This window comes from Protopterus annectens, chromosome 2.part0, assembly GCF_019279795.1.
Source record: "Protopterus annectens isolate FY-2018-M chromosome 2.part0, PAN1.0, whole genome shotgun sequence".
NCBI classification, from domain to species: domain Eukaryota; kingdom Metazoa; phylum Chordata; order Ceratodontiformes; family Protopteridae; genus Protopterus; species Protopterus annectens.
Window position 1 is genome coordinate 1678405407 of NC_056728.1, and position 27579 is coordinate 1678432985.

Genomic DNA, 27579 nt, shown 5'->3' on the forward strand with positions numbered 1-27579 from the left:
CCATCTTCCCTATATAGAAAACCGGACAATTTTGGCATTAGCTAGGTAGACAACAAATTTCGAATTACATGTAAGTTTAAATTTAGATTTGTAAATTATCCCCTTAAATTCAAAATTACTTCCTATGTCCATATATTCAGAAAATTTACAAATCCCACATCTAAACATACCGGGATATTTTGGTACAGTAGTTCTCTTACCCTCCAGTAATTAAATCAAATTACAACCCTCCTAAATCAAATTACAACCTCTTCTTTAGACAATTTTTGGATTTGTACCTATTTTATTCATCAAGTAGGTGTCATTTCGTATCAACTCCCAGTTCTTAAAAATAATATGTGACGCAACCATACTATCAACACTAAACGTAGTAATTAAACTACTGTTATAGTTAGCGATCTTGTTTGTTTGTTGGGAGCTGGTTGGTTGAAGGCTGTTGAAAGGACCATAATTAATCCTTGTGTTGTCCTGAAGTTCAACTGTTTTTAAAATGGGTGTAAAAATACCATTTAACCTCTTGTATTTGACCTCATCTATTAGTGCCTCCACTAACTCTTTTGGATAGTCACGGCTCAAAAACATATTACTAAGGGTTTCACACTCTAAGAGAAAATCCTTGTCAAGTGTTACTATCCTAGCTGGCCTGACTAGCTGACCCTTAACAACTGAACATTTTTGGTGGCAAGGGTGCAGCTAGAAAAATGTAAAAAAGAATTTGAGTTGGTACTTTCATGTGAATCCTAGACAAGTACCTACCATTATTCATGTCTTTAATAAGTTTAATATCCAAATAATCAATCTCTACTTCATTAAAGTTAAATGTAAACTTAAAGAAATGAGCTGTTAAAATAATTAACTAAGTCAGTGGCCTGTGTAAAATCTCCTTTAAACAAAATAAAAATATCATCTAGATATCATGTATAAAAAATTATATTCTCAGTGCATCCAGGATTCTTAAAGATATTTTCCATTTCCCAATATGCCATGACTAAGTTAGCCAGACTGGCACCACATGGAGAACCCATTGCAACTCAAGTCTTTTGAAGATAATATTCTTTGTCAAATACAAAATAGTTATTCAAAATAATTATTCTGAGTAGTTCCTCTACCAAGTAAACTTCAGAGTTTGGAGCTCCCCTTAGTTTTAACATGAAGCCAACCCATTCAACCTCCTCTTGATGTGGTATTGAAGTAAAAAAATCTTTAACATCAGTTGTTAAAAAATAACAATAAAGCTAACTCATATTTCAAAAGTCTAGAAGCACACAAGTCAGGTCTCTCTCAACAAAGAATTCCATGGTTACTTTACAGGAAAACTTATCAGGATAATGCACTTCATCTCTCAGACCACTGCTAAACATCAAATAGAAAAATGCTGAGTTTTGCAAAAAAATATATCTGCTACTCTTTATCTGCATTTTAGCCTAGTAAGGAATAAGTTTCATTTTGCCATGTGATTTACAAGAAATGCTGCCTCAGTCTCAGGAAACAAAACTTAACAGTCGACTTGCTTTCTATAGAAATTTGGGAGTTAAGAATATAAGAGGATAAGCATAAAGGAATTCAAAGGGTCAAGCATGCATCAGAGCATCTCTTGGTGACTCTCCTGTGGGGGGATAACAGTGAAATACTTGGTGCACTTGTTGTTGAGGGGAGTGGCAATAAGTTTGGCCTCAATGCTGGAAGATCATCTCCTCTACCAATTGATTGACAGACCACTCATGATGCATCAGAATGGATCTGCTTAGTTTGTCTACAAGATAGTGTGTCTTCCCCAGAATGTGTGTCACTATTAGAAAATGGTCTGATAAGATTGTCCATTCTCAAACCCTCATGGCCTCTCTGCAAAGTGGATAAGATTGAGTTCTCCTTGCTTGTTGATGTACCAAACTACTTACATGTTTTCAGTCTGAAATGCAATAGTCCCCGAGGGGACAGTATCTTGAAATGCCTGCAATACTAATAGGACAGCTCTCATCTCTAGGACATTGATATGCAGCTCAGTCTCTGGGGGGACCACATGCCTTGGATTGTTCTTCCCAAGAAATGCCCCCTCACCCCAGTTGAGAAGCATGCTACTTGGTTTGATAGGACAAAGGGTCTTCCCAGATAAAGAACATCGGACTGTATTTGCCAGTGAATGCGTTGCTTGCAAATCAGGGAGAGCTTTACTTAATAAGAAAGGGGTTGCTATAGAATGGACCACTATACAGCTAGAGTCCATTGTAGAACCCATATAAAGAAGCAAGCTAGAGGATGGAAAACTACTGCTGCTACCATTGACCCTAGTGCTTGAAGTACCAACCTTGACAGTGAGGATGGGTGGGCAAAGATAGCCTGAACCTGGTTTCTGATAGATGTGACACAGTGAAGAGGCAAAGATGCCACATGTGTTGTATTCAAAACTGAACCAATGAACTCCAGGCTCTGAACTGGCATAAATTTTGACTTGGCAAGATTTATTGTAATTTCCAAAGTTTTGCAAATTTGGAGAAAATATTCTCTGGCCTGCTGCAGCTGATGCTTAGAAGAGGTGGTGAGGAGCCACTTGTCCAGATATGGAAACACCTGGAATCCCTTCAGTTCCAAATGAGCTTCTATTACTGCCATGCATTTGGTAAACACCTTGGGTGCTGTGGTGAGTCCAAAGGGCAGAGCTCTGAACTGGTAATGACTGTCTCTCAGTCAAAAGTAAAGATGTCTTCTGGACCATCTGTCTATTTTGATGTGATAGTACACATCCTGAAGATCTGTAGAGCAAATCCAATCATTCTTGTGCAGAAAAGGCAGGATGGACTGAACCATGACCATTTGGAACTTCATTTTCTTCGCATACTGATTCAAGTTGCTTAGATCCAAAATTGGTCTGAGGTCCCTTGTCTTCTTTGGTACTAAAAAGAAGCGTGAATAAGTTATGAATCCTATGTGGTCTAGTGGGACCTTCTGGATGACCTTTTTTATAGTAGCCTTTGAATTTCTTGGCTACGGCCTTCTTCTGACTGGGTGGAATGTCAAGAAGGGAAAATGGTATGTAATAATCTCTGGATATTATTCTTAGCACCAGTAAAGCTTGTGTTACACTTGCCCAGGTATCTAGGTGGAAAGACAAATTACCCCTAACTTCCTCCAGAGATGGACAGTTGAGCAGCACTTCAGGAGTACTGAAAGGGCCTGTCTGAAAAAAAATCCATAAAACCCTGATTCTGTGGGCATACTGTGCATCTAGGGCATTGTCTAACATTAAAATTTCCTCCTCTGCTTCTAGACTAATTATCCCCACACAAATCCTGAAAAGATCCCCGAGATTTACGGAACCACATTTTCTTCCCATCTTTCTGGTTCCAAGAGAAGGTTCTCTGAGAGGTAGAAAATTTGATCCCTATGGCAGACAGGGTCTTTCTATCTTTTGCTGCAGGTAAGTGCATGCCTTACTGATGGCCCAAACAAGGAACTGCCATTGAATGGGGCATCAGTAAAGGACACCTTAAAAGATTCTACAAAGTCACATAGCAACTTCCAGGCATGTCTCCTTATGGCAATGCCTGAACCGGCTGTTCATGAGGTGCCTTCAGCTGTGTGAGAGAACAACCTCATTGAAGTGTTTGATATAGATAAAACAGTGGCCAGTTGAGAGGATGTTCTCTTGAAATCTTCAGCAGGCATGGACTCTGAAAGAGTATTTGAAAGTTCCTTTGTCATGTTTCTCTGAAGTCTAGTAAAATGCACTAGGTATTTTAGTAACCTCGGGGTGAAGGTAGCTGAGGCAAGAACTCACTTTCCAAATCTGTCCAAAGCTCTAGACTCTCTGTTAGGCAGATGGACAGAAAAGCTATTCTGCTAGCTCTTTCTTGGGGGAGGGATTTTTGGATGATCAACCACCTTTCTGTTTCAGGATTTCTAAAATATCTCCAAAGGACATGTCATCTGGTTGTGACCTGGGGGGATCCCTCCCCTTCATCAAAGCCAGTATCCTCCATGAGGGTCTCCATGGAGGAGGCTATGTGCCTCCTTTTGCACATTCTCTTCTGGTGCACCACTTTAGTGGGATATTTTGGAGAGGTGTCGGACAACAGGGAAAGTTCCTCCACTGGAATTGTCTGGAGAATTGTTGGAACTGGCTGTCCTTGTGGAATAGGCCTGACCAACTCAGAACCAATGAGAGAAAAGGGGTAGGATCTGAAACATGAGAAGACAGTTCTCTTTTAAGAGAAAAAGCCTTTTCCACCACCTCAAAAGCCAAAGGACCAGAAGAAGACCCAACCCACACCCTCAGAGGCAAAACTCCCAAAGAAGGTATATCAAAGCCACCCCCGGATCTGAGCCTCAGGGATGGAATTTGATCTGAATGGTCCAGGGCTGAGCCTCTGAAAGGAAGGGATGGATCTGAAAAAATTGGAGCAAAACCTATCCCTTCAGATCTGATGCCGACACTTTGGCTCCGAGACCCGTTCTGATCCAAGGGTGTTGGAGCATAATCAGTCAAGTTAACAGTCAGAGTAGAGGAAGCAACTTTCCTCGGATCCAACACCAAACCTCTCAGGGATCTTGGATCCTGCAACTTCAAAACCACAGGAAAGATTGGAGAAGGAGATATCACGGTCTTTGATGTAACAGGCGTACTCACGGATCCAACAGGGGACAGAGTTTGTAAGACCCTCATCTGGATCTGAGCTCTGAGGAACTTTCACATCATCCTATCCACATCTGCTTCCAACCAGCTTCTGGAGGACATACAGGAAGTGGTGGATGGGGGGGCCATGAATGCCTCTTCAGAGTTGGAAGAAGCTGAGCAGGCAAGGTGGGCAAAATTGCCTTCAAGACATATTCTGGAGTTACACTTCTAAAAGATATGTGCCTGGCCTAGGATCTGATAACTTAGGATCCAAAGGGGGGCAGTTGGACTTATAGCAATGACAGGAGGAGTTGAAGCCTTCGGATCTGAAGGCTTCAGATCCAACGAGGTTGGATGTGAGACTTTTCTGAATTTTGAAGGTGGCGCCGAGGATGACCTGGGGGACATCGACCAAAAGCATTTGTGGTGCTCCAAAGGAGCAGATTTACTGGTTTATGAGGGGAGTTGAACCCCCTGATGAAGAAGGAGAGTGAATAAGACCATTTAAAATTAGTTTATTCCTTCTATCTGCCAGGGCTCTAGGACAGAATGTAGAACAAATTCCACAAGGCATATCCAAGTGCCTGGCTCCAATGCAGTAAATGCACTCCTTGCGGGCATCTGAGTTTGGGAAGTTAAGCCCACAAGAAGTGCATTTTTTTTAAAACCTGTTGGTTTGTCTGATATGGTTACAGAAAAAGGAGGACAAACAGTATAAGAACAATAGCAAAAAAAAAACAACTCTCTTCTTTTCTATTTCTTTTTTTATATAAAAAAGGACAGTTACAAAAAAAAAAAATTACCAGCAATAGTAATAATTAGAAATATCCTGAAAGGAAAAGGTAAGGAGACATTACCAGCAATGGTAATAAGAATTACTATAAAAATAGTTATGAAAAAGGGAACGATTTTCCTATTGATCAGCAAAAAAACTAGCGGGAGGTCAAAAGACTAGAAAAAGTAGAAAGGAAATATCTATTGGAAAACTTGAATAACTCACAATAAAACACTATAATCGCTCAAGAGTAAAACCTGTGAGTGTTTGCAATGGTGGCAATTGAGATCTGAGGCAATGGGAATGGAGTATGGCATTATGGGTAGAGGGAGGAGCTTGTGAGCTGGATCCAAATCTGGTATACACATCCAAGTCAGATCCATAGATAGTATCTGAAACCATACATTGAGGAAGAATGAAAAGGACAACATCAGATCTTTAGGTTTACTGTAAAATAAGGTCATGAAGGTAGTGACAACAGTGACTGCTTGGGATAGTAACAGTATGAACTAGGATAACTAAAAGGTGAAATGAGCCACAGAGAATCATGGGCATGAACAGCACAGGTGAAGTGAGAGTACACATTGACAAAGATGAAGAGGATGAAGCAGGTAAAGAGGGCCTTTGTGTGGATGGAAAAAAGGAGGGAAAAGAGAGCTAAAAGACATACTGTGTGTGTGTGTGTGTGTGTGTGTGTGTGTGTGTGTGTGTGTGTGTGTGTGTGTGTGTGTGTGTGTGTGTTAGCATGACTGGGAATGCAGTGCAGTAAACGGGAAGGAAAGATTTACCACTCAGAGCACAATCAGTAGCCATGCAAAGTTAATTATCAGTGAACAGCAGACTCTGCATACCAAATTCTTTAGCAGCCACTGGACAATGTTGGATATGCTAATAAGGGTAAATATCATCAGCAGTATTATCACTTATGATGCAGTCAGACAGTATGTCAGTTGACAGCAGACCTTCTCCTAGGAGGTCTTCTTAAATTCTACTATTTTCAAGGTTGCTTTCAAACAGCTGATTCTGGTTATTTATGCTATTGTATGTAAAAGCCTACGTCTTTTATAGTTTGACATAGTCTGTCATTTTTTAAGACAAAGACATCTACAAACATTTCTTCAACTGTGCTTCTACATTTTTAAAATAAATGAAAGTTACACACTTACTGTAATACTAGATTTGTATTAGCAGTTTCATATCTGTCACCGCTAGGAAGAAGACCAGCAATTATTTAGTCAGCATGGCAGGGAACTTTCCCATGCTACTCAAGCCCCTTCCCCTTATCAATAATGCCCATTTCCTAAAGACACATCTCCAGACCTTTGAAATATAGCAAGGTAAATCAACGGAAAAGCAGATGGAAGAATGGGCCAGGGGAAGGGGGAAGGAATGGCAATAATATGTAACTTTTGAATCTGAAATTGGGAGTTTCATCTCTGTTATTTCTGGGACAGAGTCCCAAACTAACTGTTTTTGGGTGGAACTCCATGAGAGAAAGTCCTGAAAGAATGGACATATAAACAGTCAACTTTTGAAAAGACATAGCCTGCTAGTGGAACATCATAATGCACAGTAGATGCAGCAACCAAGACCACTGAATTATAAATGTTGAGACAGTAGTGGTCTTAAGAGTAAAAATATGATGTTGGAGATTTTACCAAGAATGCGTTGTACATTTAGAAGTGGATTTCCAAGTTCCAGTTGCAATACCCTGTGGAGTGGAAGGCTGAACCTGCATAGATGCCTACAAGTATCATACTGCTGCTGTAAGGAATATGTGAATTATGATGAGGTCTGAACTGTAATGCTGTATGAGAAACAAGCACTGATGACAAATAATTGCTAAAGGCCTGTCACTTGGAAGTGTTTTAGGTGATGCTGTAGCAAATGAAAAATATTCAAAAGGCAGAAGCCAGAACATAAGCCATACAAAGAAATATCTCAGAAAGGGAAAAGCTGTGAGACCTTTCAAAAAGGGATGTTGCTTACAGCTTCCAAAGTGACTGTGAATGTGCATGAGGTACAAAGATAAACTCCATAGCAGACTTAAACACAGAAAAAGTCAGAAAAGGAGAGAAGCTATAATCTTAAAAGTAGATTACTTTCCTAAAAAGACCCATAATTTCAGGCTTGATAAGGGAATATACCCCCCACAAAAAGACAAGGTGACTAAAAATACATATTATATGAAGGTACTTTCTACAGTTAGTTAAAAGGATAGGGAACCTTAACAATCAGACAATTTCTCATACATTTTAAGGTATGTGCTTAGCCCAAGGAATACACTGAGCTGCTAGTTTAACTGAAAATCAGGCTAGAGGATCGCCAATTGAAGACCTGCTGTGCTGTTGATAAGCCATAGCAGCTGTACGTAGATATAAAATACAAATAATATATCCAGCAATTTCTGTATTAGTGAAGAGAGGTAGAAGTTCGGCAGTTAAGACTTAAGTAGACAAAATGCTAACTGTCCACAAATCATTAAAAGTGTCATAGATAAGGGGGCCAGACCATATATTTAGCCTGAACATTTGCCTTTCTTTTTTTGATCCTTCTTGACATTCATTTTTAAAAGCCTTTTAAATGGGCACATTGCTGCTTAAATTCCTTACTGAAAGAGGAAGGATGTGGAGGAGGAGGAGGAGAAATTTTTATCATCTTGAAAAAGGAGGGTTAAAAAATCTGAATAACTCCTTGAATAAACCTTCCGCTTTCATCACTCTTCTTAAGCACATCAGATGCAGAAAGGCCAAACAGAACTTCCTTATTTAAGGGAACATTTAAAATTTCAGTTGTGATATTTTCTGGAAGATTTTGAGAACGAGGCCAAGCCAGTTTTCTTTGTATTAATCCAGATGCAGCAGCTCAAGAGGAGGAATCATCAACATCAGAAGGACAATTTAATATCTGCTTACTAACTTGAAAAGCAGATAAAATAGAGATATTCAAAGATTTTTCTCTCAGAAGAATTAAGGTTAAACAATGATTTCTGAGTGCTCTCAAAGGTTAAAAGCAAAAACTGTATCATATGAGTTTGACAGTTTAAAATCCTGAATGATAAACTATAGAGGAATACATTTTCTTTCCAACTTATCAAATGCTTTCCGATCCTTGTTAGACGAAATGGAATTAGTAGCGGTGATCACTTGAAGATTTTGAAATTGAAATCAAATCACCACAGGCTCTGCTCTGGGATTAGAAAAGAAATGCTTACAAGTCTGAGGTACCCTGTATGACCTGCTAGACTTCCTAGCGGTAGGAGATTGACCAACTGGTAAACTATAATTAGTGAGAAAAAAAATTCTCTAAAGCAGGTAACACAGAAGGCATGGCTGCAGATTTAGGCATACCCAACTATAACAAATCATAAGGCATATTCAACTATAACAAATCATAATACATTTTGTGCATCATAGGATCACAGGAAGTTACTAGGTTAATGGCTCTAGGGCCCTTACAAGCCTAGCCAAGTTCTACCCTTATTTCCACAATCACCACCTATTGCCCCTTACCAAGAGGGACACAGGTGGAAACCTGGGGTGAATTTACAGTCACCCATCTAATAGTCCAGAGTGCATTTGAAGCGGAACAATAAGGTGCTTTGTTTGACATGAAGTGGGAGTCTATTCCAAAGGTATAGTAACCTCTTGGAGACAAATCTGTCCATCCAGCAGGTTCTATTAATGTCACATACCAGGTTAAGGTATTTAGAGCAAATATCCCATCTTGTGGATATGCAGCATTTCCAATAAAGCAGGATCAGAGCTTGCCTTATATGCAAGGCAGAGATCGCCTCTGAGTTTTCTGTATAAAACAGAATAAAGTGACCATGATTTCAGATGATCCACATAGGACAGATGCTGAAGACCTTGAATTTTCCTTTTGAGGATCTTTTGTGGTCTCTCTAATTGCTGCAGATGCTTGGAAAGGTACAAGTGTTTGGAGATTACCTATATCTTTATTGATAAGGTCCATGATGATTTGCTCCATGGTCCTGCAGATAAGGCTAGTCAGGCTAATAGGTTTATAGTTCCCGGAGTCAGTGGAAGCACCACCTTTGTGCAAGGGAATAGTGGTGGCCTTTTTCCATTCAGCTGGGATGAAGCCGGAACTTAGACTATGATTGAAAAGAGTACTCAATGATGTTGTTAATTCTTGTCAGAGCCTATGTAGGATGCAGCTTGGGATGTTATCAGGTCCCATAGATGCTGCGTTTTTGGCCTTAGAGAGGGTATTTACACCCTGTTCTTTAGAGATACAAGGTATGGGACAGGTGGTAGGGATGTCATGGGGGGTGTGTGGCAGGGACAGGGGAGTGAAGTTTTCATAGAACCTGTCAGCCAACAGGTTAGCTATGTCCACAGGCTCAGTATATATGGCATTATCAGCTACCAGTTCAGCACAAATCTGGGCCTTTCCTTTTCGGTTACGGATGTAACTAAAGAATGCCTTATGGTTGTCCTTAGTTGAGGAAGCTAATCTGGATTCATAGTTTGCTTTGAACGACTTCACAAGAAGTCTTATTTGCTTGTTTAAGCTGAAGAAGGAGTGTTTCCAGTTTCAGGCTCAATCCCTCTTACTCTTAGATAGCAATTTCTTCCTCTTGTTGTAAAGCCTGCTAATGGCAGTTGTCCACCAGGCAGGTTTGCTCTTCCTTGAGGAGCTTGTTTTGGTCCTCTCAGGTACGGCTGAGTTAATGCAGTTATACAGGTGTTTGTATAAATCACTGATGTAGAACTTGGCATAGCTGCCAATTCCATCTGAGGGGGGAGGTACAGTGAAGTTAATTATACCATCCTGTAAGAGGTTATAATCTGCTTTGAAGAGGTTTTTCAGTTTAGTTGCTGTAGGGAGGGGGGGCAGGTGTGATAGATACTTCGAATGAGACTCATTTGTGGTTAGATCTCATCAGGGAAGACCTCACAGTAGGGGTGCTACAGTGGCCCCCCCATATTGGTAAGCACCAGATCCAGGATGTTGGCACCCCATGTGGGGGTGTCAACCAGCTGGTCCAGGGCACTGGAGTTAACAGAGTCGAGGAACCTTTGGGCAAGTGAGTTTGAACACGAGTAATTTACCCCGTCAATGGATGGGTAGTTAATGTCACCAAAACCATGGTGTTCGGATGTATGTCAAGTAGATCCAAATAGGCAGAATGGGTTTCCAGATTCATGGACAGGGTTCTGTAGTTGGCAATGACTTAAATAGGTGTCCTACCAACAGTTAATTGCACCTGAAGTATCTCCAGGGAATCATACTGTTTAACCAATTTGGACGTGTATTTATCTTTAATGAATATTGATACACTGCCTCCTTTAGTTTTCATGCCTTCAGTTTGTGGTCTGAACTTGTGGAAGGAGGTGTAACCTAGTATGGCTGGCATGCTTTCCACAGCCTTGAACCAGGTCTCCATGACTGCACAAATGTCTGCATCTTCCAAGTTGACAACTGCTTCCTGTGAGCATAGTTTCATGTGAAGACTTCTAGCTTTTAGCAGCATAACCTTGAGGTTGTTTTGAGATGGAGTTTTTACATCAGGAATTTTGTTCTTGAGACACTGTCTAAAAAAGGCACTATGTGGGTGGCAAGAGCCTTAGCCAGTATCCAAAATCCCAGGGGTGACAGATAAAGACCATCTCTGGCAAAGCATCAAGGTCTGTCAATCATGTCATCCCAGGCTGTCAGATACTGGATCCCCTTAGAATGGCACCAGATCCTAAGCAAATTATTAAAGTCAATAATTTTCTGTTTGTATTGAGACATTATCTTAGGTAAAGGTAAAATGCTGCTTAAGGTGGCGGACATACCTGCCTGAGATACACAGTCTGAGCGGTCAGTCACATCTCTCTTCATATAGTACAGAGAGGTACGTCTCAAGTCGTTCACACCAACATGGACTATGACAGAGTCATAACAATACCTGTTGTTGAGAGACTTGAGTGCATGTGTGATATGGTGGATCCTGGCACCTGACAGACAGCTGACTGTGACCTTTTCCCTTATCCAGCCTGGTGAGAGGGACATTTGTGTGTCTCATGATGGAATCACCTATGAGTAATATGTTTGGTTTTGAACACTTTCATCTTACATAAAGTCTAAAAAAGGGATAAATATTCAAGAGGGAAATCTAAACCATACTTTCTGCAGAATCAGAATGTTCAGATTAAAAAGAAATACCTGGGGTACAAATGTTCCCCCTCTATTGCCTGTTCTGACTGAAAATCCATGTATGTTTTTCTTTTCTTGCCTGAAGTAACAAAAGGCAAGGAAAAAGCTCTAATGATCTCCTCAGCAAATCCCAGTAAATCTTCCCTGTACATGGAAATAGAAATGAGTGATTGGAAGGTTTTCTTAGTATGTTCAAATTTTCCTGGCAATTTCCCTGGAAAAAATACCAGCTGTCAGATGGCATACTATTCCCAGATGCAGGTTCCCAATCCCAGCTCAGTGAAGAAACTTCACCTGCCCCTTCTCCTAAGATCGACTGAGGAACAATGATTCTTTCTTGTCCAACAAAGGTATCTCTATAGGTGCAGAAGACATGGCTATACTCTGGTCTTTGGTTGCTGCAAATGCTACACCAAAGAGACCATGGGAAAAAGATAAGCAGTCTGTGGAACAATGAGCAGCTACAACAGAGTCACCTACTAACAGTTGAGGCAAATAGGAGCTGGCCTGACATCCCAAAGACTCCCTGACAACTTTCTTCTTCTTCTTGTAGACAGGAGATAGTAAAACAATGGAGACTGAAGGTTCCTTCATAGGTAAGTCCAGCAAGATACCGTAAAGTCGAATAATGGCGCCTGGACAAGCTTACAGGTAAGGTAGGGAAAGTACAGTTGTGTAAGTAAACTTACCATAACAGTAGATGTTTTGATTAAATCACTGCTGCAGTAGCCTAAATTATATGGGTTATATACTGACTAGGATATAACAGCTAACTAGTATTCCAAAGCCTTGGGATCCATTCACCTGCGCCAAGGCTGCTGGTTGCAGTAGCTCCAAGTGGAGAAATTCAACAGTTTGGGCACCAAAAGCATCAAAACTTTCTTGCCAGCTATAAAAGGGAGGCTGCAGTCCTGATAAGAAAGGCAAAGTTAGGTATAAATATACAAATTCTTACCTTAGTATAGACATAGGCACAGTATGGGGATGGATGGAGGAAGAGAGGAAGTAGCTACTGCAGCAGTGGTTTAATTGAATAGCCACTGTTATGGCAAGTTTACTTACACTACTGTACTTTGTTCATTCATGAATCACTGCTGCCATACTATAAGCTATATTGGGTACAATAACAGAGCTTACACAGATTGGGAAGAGGAAGGATGAGGGTCCAAGAGCCCTTATAGAATGGTCCTAGTAAAGCTTGTTCAAGAGCTGGAAAAGGAATCATTGCACAGGACCAGATAGCTGCCTCTAAAACACTTCTAGGGTCCAACCCTTTCCAAAACGCCATAGAAAAGGCCCTTGTAAAATGAGACTTGACCTTGCCTAGAAGTGTCTTATTATGGTGTGAATAATAAAAAGAAATAGCAATGGGCAACCTTCTGAAAATAATTTGCTTTGACATGAGTTGTCCTTTTTTTCTAATCTTAATTGAAAATAAACAGCTGTTCAGCTTCCCTGAAAGGTTTAATTCTGTTAGGATAACACATGAGCTGCTTATGCATGTCCACAGCACAAAGAATCCTTTTCCCCTGTTTTTTAGGTTATGGAAAGAAGATGGGAAGATAGATGGTTTTGGTTAATGTAAATGCTGAAACTACTTTAGACAGAAATGAGAGATTTGTTATCAAGGAAACTCTGTCTTTGTGGAATACTAAATAGGGTTGATCCACCGTAGGATCTTGCTGCTCTGACATCTACAAGAAGAGTATCTAAGCTATCAATAACTCTGATTTCTATGTAATGAATAATAAAACAGCTCAATGAGCTGTTCTAAAGGAGCTAAAGTTTACTTCTCCAAAATGAAGTTAAGATTCCACGTAGGTGCTATCCATTTCCTAGGTGAGTGCATAAGTAAAAAAACCCTTTCAAGAAAGGCTTGACTAAGGACTATGATGAAGGGGGAGAAGCCATGGGCAGACATGCTGAAATTGTTGAGAGATGAACCTTGATAGAGCAATATGAAAGGCCACAGGTTAACAGCTCAATACTTTTCATCTTAACCATTTCCTGCAATGTGCTCATAAGAGTTCATGGAAATACATTCCTTCACACCCTGGGTGTGCTGGTATGGTTTATGTCTCCCCACAGCTCTTAAAAGTTGGGAGTATATTTGCACCAGATACTGAGCATTAAATAAACTTTACAAGTCTTTTCCTCCAAAGGACATACAGGGATTTGTAGTTCCTTTATGGGATTATACACAGCTAAACCTTACTCAAGTGATCCACATAGGAGGCTGTTAGGCCAAGAAAGGAATCTGTTGGCTATTTGACCTAACCCAAAAGGTAGATGGGAAGAGAGAGCCATGAGAACATTAATGATATTTTAGTATTATGCACATAATACAAACTTCCAAGTAGCACACCTATGTGCTGTAGAACTATCTTCGTTGTAAGCTTACTGGGTTCCCTTGGACAGAATATGAGAAGAATGTTCTTGGGTAACTCCATAGTAAAAACAATGTTTACTTAGAGTGTAAAAGACAGATTATTTTCACAGCCTCACAACCAATATTGGATTTAATTTCACCTGCCTTGCAAAACTGCCTTTTTCCAGATGAGGGTAGTAGTAAAAGGCTATAGTGCTAGTTTAACTAAGTGTTTTGATAGAATAAGCTTCTGGAAACTGCTAATATGACAAAAAATTGCCTGAAAAAAATACTGATGGGGCCATTTGGACTCAAGCTGGAAAATATGTGTGCATCTTGGTAAAAGTAGAAAGATTTCTAAGATGAACTTCTATAGTTCTAGCAAGGGGGGAGGCTTCCATTGTGCATATAGGTCTTCTTTTTCCTCACTGTGTTAAGGTTTAAATGAATTCACTGTGGGTACAGAGGTTCTGTTTTCTTTAAGGCTCGATATGATAGGTAATAAATCTTGTTATATCAGTTGTTATTGTTTCATAGAATCAGTTGTTCAGATTTGTTATACTTGTATACTGTCTGAGTCATTTATATTTATTATATTTAAGCAGTCTACAAGAGTGCATTGTGCTAGTGTCATAACATTCTTGTTATTATTAAATTAAATAAGTGTTGAAAAAAAGAAGTCAAGGGATAAATTCCAATGTGTTAAGTCCATTATTACAGCGATGTTTAGGGTAAGGGTATGCCAGATGTTCAAAGGTATTTTAAAGATCTAGCTACAGTGGATATAAAAAGTTTACACACCCCTGTTAAAATGCCAGATTTTTGTGATATTAAGAAATGAAACCACAATAAATAATTTCAAAACTTTCCCCACCTTTAATGTGACCTATAACGTGTACATTTCAATTGAAAAACAAACAAATCTGTTAGGGGAAAAAATATAAAAAATAAAAAAAGTGTACAATAAGTTGGTTGCATAAGTGTGCACACCCTTAAACTAATACTTTGTTGAAGCACCTTTTGATTTAATTACAACATTCATTCGTCTTGGGTACACACATGCCATCAATTAAAGAGACTCTAATTAGCCCCAAATAAAGTTCAGCTGTACTAGTAGGATTTTCCTGACATTTACTCAGTTGTCTGCTACAGCAAAAGCCAAGATTCGCAGCGAGCTTACAAAACATTAAAGGGATCTCATTTCTGAAAGGTATCAGTCAGGAGAAGGGTACAAAAAAAATTCCACAGAATTGGATATACCATGGAACACAGTGAAGACAGTCATCAAAAAGTGGAGAAAATATGGGGCAACAGTGATGTTGCAAAGAACTTGATGTCCCTTCAAAACTGATGAAAAGGCAAGACAAAAACTGGTTGGGGAGGCTGCCAAGTGACCAGCAAAACTGAAGGAATTGCAGGAATTTCTGGCAAGTACTGTTTGTGTACTACATGTGACAACAATCTTCCGTATTCACCATATGTCTGGACTATGGGGTAGGGTTGCAAGACGGAAGCCTTTTCTTACAAAAACAAAATCCAGGTCCAGCTAAAATTTGAAAAACAATACATCAAGTAAAGCATGTGGAAAAATGTGTTATGGTCTGATGAGACCAAGGTTGAACTTTTTGGCCACAATTCCAAAAGGTACATTTGGTGCAAAAACAACACTTCACATCACCAAATGACCACCATCCCCACAGTGAAGCATGGTGGTGGCAGTATCATGCTTTGGGGTTGCTTTTCTTCAGCTGGAACTGGGGTTTTAGTCAAAGTGGAGGGACTTATGAGAAGTTCCAAATACCAGTCACTTTTGGCCCAAAACCTTCAGGCGTCTGCTAGAAAGATGAAGATGAAGAGGAATTTCACCTTTCAACACGACAATGACCCCAAGCATACATCCAAATCAACAAAAGACTGGCTTCACCAGAAGAAAATTAAAGTTTTGGAATGGCCCAGCCAAAAACCCAGAACTAAATCCAATAGAAAATCTGTGGGGTGACCTGAAGAGGGCTGTGCACAAGAGATGCCCTCGCAATCTGACAGATTTGAAGCACTTTTGCAAGGAAGAGTGGGCAAATATTGCCAAGTCAAGATGTGCCATGCCGATAGTCTCCTACACAAGAAGACTGAATGCTGTAATTAAATCAAAAGCTGCTTCAACAAAGTATTAGTTTAAGGGTGTGCACACTTATGCAACCAGCTTATTGTACATTTTTTATTTTTTATATTTTTTTCTCCTAACAGATTTGTTTATTTTTCAATTGAATTGTACAGGTTATAGGTCACGTTAAAGGTGGGAAAAGTTTTGAAATTATTTACTGCGGTCTCATTTTTTTATATCACAAAAACCTGGCATTTTAACAGGGGTGTGTACACTTTTTATATCCACTGTACATGATAATAATGATGGAATTCGAGTAAGTTTGGCTGCCAATAGTATGCAACAATATAACATAGATTAAAATAAAGACTGAAAATAGGGCAAAATATCCATTTGAATACGACTGCCAGAGAGCATGAGTCAGTTGCAAGATTTGAGAAAGGGTATTTCTGACATGATTCTGTATTTTATAACTGCATACCTTTTCAAAATATCTGAAATGTATTACTTATAAGCAGTCATCATAAGAAGCAAGCCAGATGGGGAGGATTGATCTAAGGGAGATTTTGATAACAGCAATAATTTTCATTTATAGAAATTACATTCACATGTTGCACTAATAATCTGGTGATTAAAATGTTTTTTTGTTTATTTTTACAAGCAGCTTTTATATCTTTTTAGAACTGAGCTGCACAGTTCAGTTATTTCATCAGTGTTTTCAATTTCCAGTCACGAGAACATACCCATAACAATGAAAAAGTTCCAAGTCAGTTGTCTGATTGGTACATGTTAGGTGTCTGTTAAACTGCCAACCTGCTAACTTAAAAGATTTTGAGTTAGCCGTCTTATGAAAAAATATTCTTCATGTGAAATCCACAGCAGTGGGGAAACAGGATGACTCAGCCAGATTCCAAAGGACTTGCTCTTGGTGTAAGTCACTTAAATTGAGAATAACTCTGCTGGAATCTGGCCCCCAGTGTAAGCCTGCTGTATATATAGGATTTACACTGGTGTAAGTCACTTACACTGAGAACAAGGCTTCTGGAAATGGGACAGACTCACACCAGAGTAAGTGACTTACACTGAGATCAAGTCTTTTGAAATCTGACCCTCCATGTATTTGCCAAATTAAATGTTTCCCTGTGCACTCAGACTGTGTAACTTTGGGGTTAGCATAGGCAGCATGTTTTCCACAATGCCAAGGGTTTTTTATTCAAAATTAAAGTACACTGGTTTAAGTATTTTCACTGAATGAATTTAAATAAATGTCTATGCACATGATTTTTACTCTAACAATCTCTACTGAGGCACATGAGGATTACCTTCAGCATATACTACATTAATAATCTGGTTATTAAAATGTTTTTATTTTTACAAGCAGCTTTCCATATTTTTTAGAACTGAGCTGCATAGCTCAGTGATTTCATCAGGATTGCTGTAGATGTGTAAGTCTATAAAACTGAAAGAATCTTGGAGGGATGTACTCATTAACCATATTAAAATCAGGCACAGGACAATTCTGACGGAATTTTTAGCAAATATTATCAATTAAAAAACAGACAAAACAGTGTTTGCCAAAAACAAAGCAAAACAGAGACAGGGGGTTGTGGGTCTTGTCAAAATGTATTTTGTGAACCTTTAGGAGTGTGATTGTTTATCCCACAATATCTTGTTAAAAATGCTACAACAGTATGAAACGTACTATACCATTCAGTTCCTGCATTTTCAGGGTGACATCTATGCTTGCTGTTAGATTGAAATTAACAGCAGCATGTTACAGAGACTAACTGTACAGCTATATATTCATAGTTTCTGGCAAATTTATTAAAACAAGCCGAACAAGCACTACTGTGATATTATAAACATTTTCTTTCTGTCAGACACACTGCACTTCCTCAGCTGACTCAGATTACAAAAATGTCTACCAAAAAATATTCTACAACCACTTTTATAGTTTCAAAATTTGTCATGGATGAAAACATTATTTTCCTATATTGAAACCTTCTTTCTCTGTATCTTTAGCTTAATCCAGAGAAGACTAGTTCCTTCAGCAGGCTGAAATGTTCTTTCAGAAATATTCTTTCATTGACAGGATAGTCTGTAATTTTTCCTGCTGTGTTAGCCATGCTCATCCAGAGAAAACCAGTTCTCAGCATACCAAAATATTATTTTATTGATAAGATAGTTATAACTTGTTACTGTGTGATAGCCATTTCTCTTCTTACTTGAATATCTGTGTACATTCAACTGTTTAGGATATTTCAACAAACCTCTATTGTTAATGTCATTTGTTACAAAAACATTCAGAAGTAAAATTTTTTTCCACACAAGCACAATCTGTGAAGCCAATCATTTAGAAATACAATATGTCATGCAAGCACATTCTTGTTACTTCTTCCTGCATTTTCAGGCTCTATGTGTTTTTTATGCTATTCCTAAAAATATCATACTGCCACTATGAGAGACAGCAGTTTTACCAATACATGCTGTTACTGTGAGAAAAGCAATTTTACCAAATCACATAAATTCCATTTCTATGAGGGGAAAACCCATTTTACTTAAATAATTCTATCAATTCCCCCTTTTTATTTTGAAAACCAAAAAAGTTTAAATTAAAAATTTAAATCAAACTTTGAATCTTACAGAAAAGCCATGTCGCCATTGGCTATGTTACTTTTTTCTACCTACATTAGTTACAGTAGAGACCTGATTGATATTCTTTTCGATACAAAGTTTAACGTGCATGTTAGTATGATCAACAAAATAATGGCTACTATAACAATTAAAAATGTGATAATAGTTTTCCACCATCCCGAAAATAACCCATTTAAGCAATCATTCCAGTCACTGTTCCATGTCTTTCTAGCCTTTTCAGATACTACTTGTATTTTACTTAAATGTTGCTTGATGGATTCTGTCTTGTCTGACATACAAGTACAGCACTCCTCGTTAACCAGAGCACAAAAACCCTTTTGCTTCTGCTTCATTTATGTCATGACTATAAATCTATGATTGATTTAATGTACCAGTACTGTTTCCTAATTTTTTCTTTCTCCTGACATTTATTATTTTGCCTTCAGGTAATTCTTTAGTTTAGTAATTTTTTAGTTAATCTCATTTATGGTATTACATACCCTATATAACAGGTTCCTTCCCATTCCACAGGAGGCCATTTATATGCATTTGTACTGCAAATGTAGTATTCCCTAGCTGCTGTGATATTGCATTCACTGACCCCTACTGGTTTTGATCCTGTCTGTTGTATACATGCACTTCCTTTTGGAACTGTCCTTACTTTTAAGGTTGGAACATCTTCCTTGTCTGGTTTACCACAACACTATTTATGTTACTATTTTTTTAGCAAATCTTTTAGTTTATATTCTGTACTCTAGGAACAATGGTCCAATTCATTTCTTTACTTTGCTCTTTGACTATTTCTTGGCATACTTCCTACAAGTCTTTTACCTATTGTTGATGCTTTGCTTTTAACTTTAAAATACTGAACTGTCTCTGCAACTTTTACTTTTGAATCATCCTGCACTACCCGTGAACCCTCTTCTTGCCCACATTGCCATATGCAGTCTCAGAATTTACTACAAAAGCACTGTCACTGTAAATATTTACTGGATGCAAATGCTGCATAACATATTGTACAGCTTCTAGCTCAGCTCTTTGTACTGACGTGTATCCTGGTAACTTAACAATAATTGGTTTGTCTCCCTTTTGTAATGTCACTATTGCAAACCCAGTGTAGTAATTCCCATCCTTCCAGAAATGTGCACAATCCACATACACTGTAGGAATATCTGACTAACCCCTTCAGTGATTTTGTTTATCTCACTGTCATTTAGCAAAGTTTTGATTGTCAAATGCGGAGCTTGAACTATAACCCCCGAGAACATCATCAAATACTTTGTCTGTCTCATTTCCTAGTAAATGGCCAAAAACTGTTTAATGCAAGGATGATATCCTTTTTTACAGGAATAATTTTTCTGCTACAAAACGTAACCTGTCATAATTTATTGTCCATTCCCTGGGATGTCTCTTATGGCCAAGACTGTAATAACACCACTGAAAGTGAGTCTTTTCCTGCTTGAGAAACAAAAGGTAATATAGTGGCGGGAGCTATCAGCTCTGTTACCTGAGCCAACTTCTGCTTTAACATTTTAAATGCCTTTTCCTCTGTGTCACTTCACTGTAGAGTCAACTCTTCTTTTTGATCTGCCTTATGCAAATCCAAAATTGTCAAAGGCTGCGGCAATTGCAGAATGCCCCTCACCCTTTCCTCACAAAGAGTCCTCCCTGTCGGTCTGCTAATGGTCTTAGAATTTTTACTTTTTTGTAACAAGAACTGTATTTTGTCTTTGTTTACTTTGAAATCTGCCTCTTGCAACTGTCTCAGAATGTTTCTCAGCTGTGACATGTATTCTTTCAAAGTCTCTGACTGTATTAGAATGTCATTAATATAATGAATAACCTTGTCATCTTTACTCACATCCTGTAAGAATATCACTACTATCCGATGAAAAAAATGACAGTACTGTTCTGAAAACCTTGAGGTAATCTAGTCATGACATACTGTTGATTTTCAAAGGTAAATAATCCCTTGCACATCCCACTGTAATAATCGGAAGTTTTAACTTTCCACAGTCAGTTTTACTTTCTGCCCATTAAAGTCTGAAATTATTTTTCTGTGGTATATTGTCATGCACTTTTGGTTAACACTCGGTTAAGTTTCATCCTCTATTTTATCATCCTGCAACTTTTGCTTTCTTTGTGACTTCTTTTTCTTCTGAATTCCTTGAAAATACTCCTTTCTGTATCTGCCTATTTTCCATTTTCTGTAGTATACACAATCCTGAATGTTATGTCCCAGTTTTCTACAGAAGAAACTTCAATTTATCATCAGGGCTTCCAGTAGCTGGAGGGGCTGATGCCACTCTCAGTACACCCCTTTTCTCATCCCCCACCATTTTCTACTTCCCCCATCTAACTGCACATACTATTTTAAATCCATCTTCATCAGTACCAAGAGGAAAATGTTATACTTAAAAATATCGTTGTTGTCATACTCTGCCTGTTCTAGCATCCTGTCAGAAACTGTAATATTAAAATACTCTAATAACTAAAATGCTCTGCTTGTTCTAGCATTCTGTCAGAAAGTGTAACATTAAAAAAAAAGCAGTGTAAGAAACTTCTCTGTGTGGAAGATTTTCAGTCCATATATTTCTAGTTAATCACTGTATATAATCAGATCAGACAATAGTAGTAGAAGTAGCGGACGTAAACACGTCAAGTCAAAACGTAATAATAGAAAATATATAATTCTACAGCATTACTAAGTATTCGAAAGTAATCCAAGCAAGGCAAGCAGTCTGTTTCCAGTCGAAAATCCTTTATTAAGTACACAGACAAGCGATCCAAGTAAAACAAAAATAGAGTAATAATTTCCTCACAAGCTTTCTAAATATATATATATACTTTTTATCAGGCATGGGGGTGGTTTATTGTGCTGTAAAACAAAGTGTTATTGGTACACATGTTAAATTCACATCCCTTCCCCCATCAGTGTGACATTCGAGCTGGTCCTGCCCTACCTAGTAGCTGTCATAATAATATATAGCCCTAATGTACTTTAATGGTACATCTTATTTAACCAAATTATTAAGTAGATTATTAAGTCTGTGATTTTATATACAAGGCAATATACTACATGGCTGGAAATATATAAACCTTAGTTTATTTTGCGATCAAAAATTATATATAAATATATGCATATACATTTTGCATGTAAAAATCAGTTTCTATTTTCATAACCTATTGTTAACAAAGATCGCTTTCGTCCTTCTAGACTTCTTCAGGTCTGTGTACAAGAACCCTAAAAACCTATATGATTGCATAATTAGTTAGTATTGTTATTACCATCATTTTGAATAAAGTTGAATATATATATATATATATATATATATATATATATATATATATGTGTGTATGATGATGGAAACAAAATATACACTTAAATTTCAAATGATTTAAAATGGTATTTAAAACCAATTTGTAGAAAAAAATAAAATAAAATACAATTAGTCATGTAAACAATGCGGCAATTTTCTAAGTTCCAGTGCACTTTTAATTGAACAAAGTGTAACATTAAAATACTCTAACAACTTTGTAGTTAACTCTGATGACATGTTCATACCTAGTACTGAACTGTTACACTTTGAACTTTTAGCTGCTGGAATCTTTAACCTTTTAAGTCCTAAAAAATGTATTCCTGCAACTTGACTGTTAGCACAGAGCTGTATGGAGTGGTTACACTTTGAACTATTAGCTGCTGTAATTTTTAACCTTTTAAATCCTGACAAAACTGTGTTTGTGTAACTTGACTGTTATTTAACTAGCCATACCCAATATGTCTTTCTGAGCAATTTAGCTGTGTCATCTGAACTGGAATCGATTTTATCTTTAACCCATAAATTTGCATGTTTCTGTTATAACCAGTTCTTTAAATTCTGTACATGTGCATAAACTTCATACAGATCTTTATAAGTGTCATCTGTGTGCAGTACTGTACATTTTGTAGCATCCATCTGTATAGCAACATCACCCCTAGGCAAACTGTCAGTTTGCATATACTTTCTAACCTGTATCTCATGTTTCTTTAACATTGGCATGTGTTTTTCATTAAGCTCTGTGAACTCATCATCCAGCTGCTTGCTGTTAAATTCATCCCCATGTGAACAGTAGGTCTGAAGCATTTGAGCTGTCTGTACAAGCTGTAAGCTATTAGCATGATGAAAAATAACTGGAATTCTTTAGAAACTGGCATTACAAAATGACTTTTGACTTTATCTGACCTGAATAGTCTTTACTAACAATGTTTGTACGCACAAACAAGGATATCTGTCTCCACAGTTAAAACATTTAATTTGATTTTATACTGTTGTACATACTGATCAAAACAATGAATGATTTTACACATATAAACATTTTCACTTGTATTTATACCAAACAATGCTCTATTACATTTAACATCACTACTTCCTTGTTTATACCACTGACATAATAATGTTCAAACTTTATCAAGAGTCTGGTTTAAGTCTATGGCCACAGAATGTGTGCATTTAGCACTTATGTCCTTGCTGGTATCCATGTTATTTTAGAAGGAGGCTTACCATTTTTAGAAATGGCTAACAGGTAATGAATATGTAGACAGGACGGCAAACTAAAAACTCCCTCTCTGTCGAAAATGCTGGTGAATGTTTCAGAACAGATGCAAAGATGAAATCTCGTTTCACCCACTTGGAAGTCCCTGATACTGCTGAACTGTTCAAGACTGACTATATTGAGGTTAGCGCCAAGAAAACTTAACTAGTGCTTGCCGTAGTACTTTTATGATTATTCAAAAGGGTCCAAATTAGGCCAGGATCACTATTGTTAGATTGAATTAACAGCAGGTGGCATCACAGACAGACTGTACAGCTGTATATTCGTAATTGCTGACAGATTTATTGAAACAAGCTGACCAAGCATTACTGTGAGATTCTAAACATTTTCTTTATAACACAGATATAACTCCTCCTAAGCTGACACGGATTACAAGAATGTCCACCAAAAATATTCTACAACCATATTTATGGTTTTAAAACTTTGTCCTTGATGAAAACATACTTTTCCTGTATTGAACCGTTTTTGTCCATATCCTTATCTCAATCCAGAGAAAACCAGTTCTCAGCAGGCTGAAATGTTCTTTCATAAATGTTCTTTCATTGATAGGATAGTCTGTAACTTTCCTGCTGTGTTAGCCATGGTCATCCAGAGAAAACCAGTTCTCAGCATGCTGAAATGTTCTTTCATTGATAGGATAGTTGTAACTTTTTCCTGTGTGATAGCCATTTCCCTTTTTACTTGAATATCTATGTACATTCAGCTGTTTAGGATATTTCAAAACGTCTCTATTTTTACTGCCATTTGTTACAAAAACATTCAGAAGTATATATTTTTTGTTCCACACAAGCACATTCTGTTAAGCCAAGCATTTAGAAATACAATATGTCATGCAAGCACATTCTTATTTCTTCCTGCATTTGCAGGCTCTGTGTTTTTTATGCTATTCCTAAAAATATCACACTATCACTATGAGAGACAGCAGTTTTACCAATACATGCTGTTACTGTGAGAAAAGCAGTCTTACCAAATTGCATACATGTCATTTTTACGAAGGAAAACCAGTTTTACTTTATATAATTGTATCACCTGCATTTTGGCATTAAATCAAATACAGTCAAGGTAAAATTCAAGGTGGTTTTGCATCTTCACCATTTGTGTGTTTTATTGACTCTCTTTTTGTGATTTTCGTGAATAGGATATCAAGGTACAGCCAGTGTCTGACTCCTTTCTGTGGGCATGATTGCTGCATCTCTGTTGTTTGCAGGCAATGTTGTACTCTAGGCTTCAAATGGCTATGATCTCTATCATGCACTGAAGTGGTTCACTACTGAGTGGGAAGCAGGTGGGATGAGAATCAGTTCCTCTAAATCAGATGTTGTGGTTCATTCCCAGAATACAATGGATTTTGTTCTTTATAGATGGGGAGGGGGAGCAGCTACTTCAGGTGGAGTTGTTTAAGTATCTTGGGGTTTTGTTCACAATCGTGGGTTGAGTGGATCAGGAGCTAGATCAGTGGATGAGTGCTGCAGCAGCAGTACTGCAGGCACTGTACATTAAGTGAGAGTTAAGTCTTATGATCAGTCTTTCTGTTTACTGGGCTCTCTATGTCTCTGTCCTCACCTACGATCATGAGATATGGAAAGTGAACAAAAGGATGAGATCATGTACAGAGGTGGCAGAAATAATATTCCTTAACAAGGTTGTTCGGTTCATTTTCCATTCCAGAGTGAAGAACTAAGCAAGCTAGACAGATCTCAACATGCAGCCATTGCTCCCCTGCATTGAGAGGAGACAGCTCACATGATTTGGACACCTACTGAGTATGCTTACTGGTCATCCTAATGGGAAGAAGCCTTGGGTCAAACCCAGATGAGATAGGATTTATTATATCTCTTAAAAGGCCTGTGAATGCCTGAGAATCCCCCAAGATAAGCTAGAGACTGTTGCCAGAGATAAAGAAGTTTCTCTAACCTGTTTAGCTTGCTAACACCATGATCATCACCAGAGCAACCAATTTAAAAAATGGAGGGAGGTAGGGATGGATGGATGGATGGATGGATGGATGGATGGATGGATGGATGGACAAAGCAAAATACAAATCTAGATATTTTATATATGTAGTTGTCAATGAGTTTTGCATTCCTCTATTTAATATAAGCATCTCCAAGGTTGTTGCACCTTAGATAAAACAATGCATCTATAGTTTTTCAAAAGTCTTATATAGACACTACACCAATACTCACACAACTAAAGCCATTCTGGGTAAAATAATCAACCTAGCAAAGAATTTTACAAGTCCAATAAATGGCCACATACATGTAAGTGAAGGTAGATCCATGACTTGTGTGGTCTCCTAAGAAACCTCACAGTTTGACAAAATGTCACAGTAGCTTTTTCTTAGCATTTGTCACCATTCATCAGCAACCCAAGCCAAGGAAAGATATGTACCCTGACTGTGGCAAATGTCTACTATCAAAGAAGGATATTTTACAAATACTCAGAGCCAGAGACGATTCAAAGAAGTAAGAAATCATTAATTTGAACTGAAAATACAGTAGAGAGAAAGCAAAGTGAAGACAGCTGAGGGGTGGGTTATAGAAATGGCTACACAGGAACAGGCATGCTTTAAATTTACAGAGGTCACTGCTGTGGATATGGAAAACAATTTTGAAGGCTTTTACTACCAGGTTTTGCTGGGAGTTTGGACACTTAAAACTGGACTTCCATTCTCCTGACATTTTTAAGTCAGGAACAAATTTGAGAAGAAATACAGGCCTGTCTGCCTTTACAGTATCAAGTTTCATCACCCCAGTAATAATAAAAGGAATCTTGTCTGTTTTATAACCAGATCCAAAGGTTGGGGAGAGGGAGGGAGGAGAAGTTGTAATGGTTGGTGAGGGGCATACAGTTGTACCGCCTACTTTTGTCATCTATGTTTCTGTGGTAGCTGACGATTATCTGTAAAGATAATGATACAGTCTGCCCTGTTTTTCTGGGATAAATATATGCTCTCAAGGAAGACTAAGAAAGGCATGGTCTTTCCCCAAGGCTGCTGATGATGTGGAAGTGTAAAATCCTTTACTATCGTTACCCACACATTTTGCTTTTGCATAATTGGCTTGATTCTGCAACTGCTGGTTGTAGAACACAAAAATAATAAGCTTGCTCCTTCTACATTTTTCCCCTCCCTAAAAAAATAAATACAAGACTTTTCTAAATTTCTTGTAAATTAAGTAATTTTTTATTTTTTTTAAATGCATCTTAGCTGTTTCCCAAAACAAATATGATTGCTCAGAAAAAAAAATTATGTTTATCTGTCCATAGAGAAGTCTATTATTCACACAGGAAAAAATATTAAGTTCAGGACATTATGTCATTGTGGAGTTCAGATGCTACAATACCATACTTAAAACATCAGCTATAAATAATATATTTTTTTCAATTTTTCACTGATGTTTGTGTCGTTACTAAGAATGTTAACTTTAACAATGTCTAGGTGAAACTTAATGAAAAAATAAATGCATAATATACATGCATACATGTTCTAACACTGTGCACAGATAAAGGGGTGTGATAAATGTGGAGCGTCTAGGGGCTAGTATGTGACACAGGAAATACCTTGTATTATATGCTTACAGAACATATTGTATTGCCATTACACAGCTCGGGCCAGCCAAACAACTCTGGAGTTAAGACTCTTTCCACAAGACCCCTCTCTTCATTACCTCAGATCAAGTTTGTAGCCAAATAGTACAGCAGACAAAACATATATAATGGTCAAAGCAATGTCCAAGGTGAAACCTATAGGTTCCCAGAACAAGAGTCTGATCCTCAGGAATCTGTAGGATGGGGGAGGAGGGTGGGAAGTCAAGAATGAATGAAGATCAACAACACTGATAGAATGTTATGGTAAGTACATAACTTCATTATTTGATGTTGCCAATCTTCATTCTTTCTTGATGAATGGGACAGAGTCTCCAGCTACTTTAGGTCCTCGGTAGCCTTATGGCAGGATATTCCTGAGAACTATAGAGCCAAAGGATGCTCTTCCCCTGGCGACCATATCCAATTTGTAATGAGTGATAAAGGTATGTGGAGTAGCCCATGTTGCAGCTGCAAATATCTCATCCATGGACGCCCTGGAGTGGAAAACAGCTGATCTGGTGGAATGCATTTTTACATGAGCAGATAACTTGTGGTTGTTGTGATTATAAATGAAGGCAATACAATATGTTAGCCATCTTGATAAGGTAACTTCTGAGACAGGTTTTCCCAGAGTTAGACCTGAAAAGGAAACAAATAACTAGTCCAATTTTCTAGACTTCTTAGTCCTGTCAAGGTAGAAATGTAGTTGTTTGTGAACATCCAGTAAATGCAAACAATAC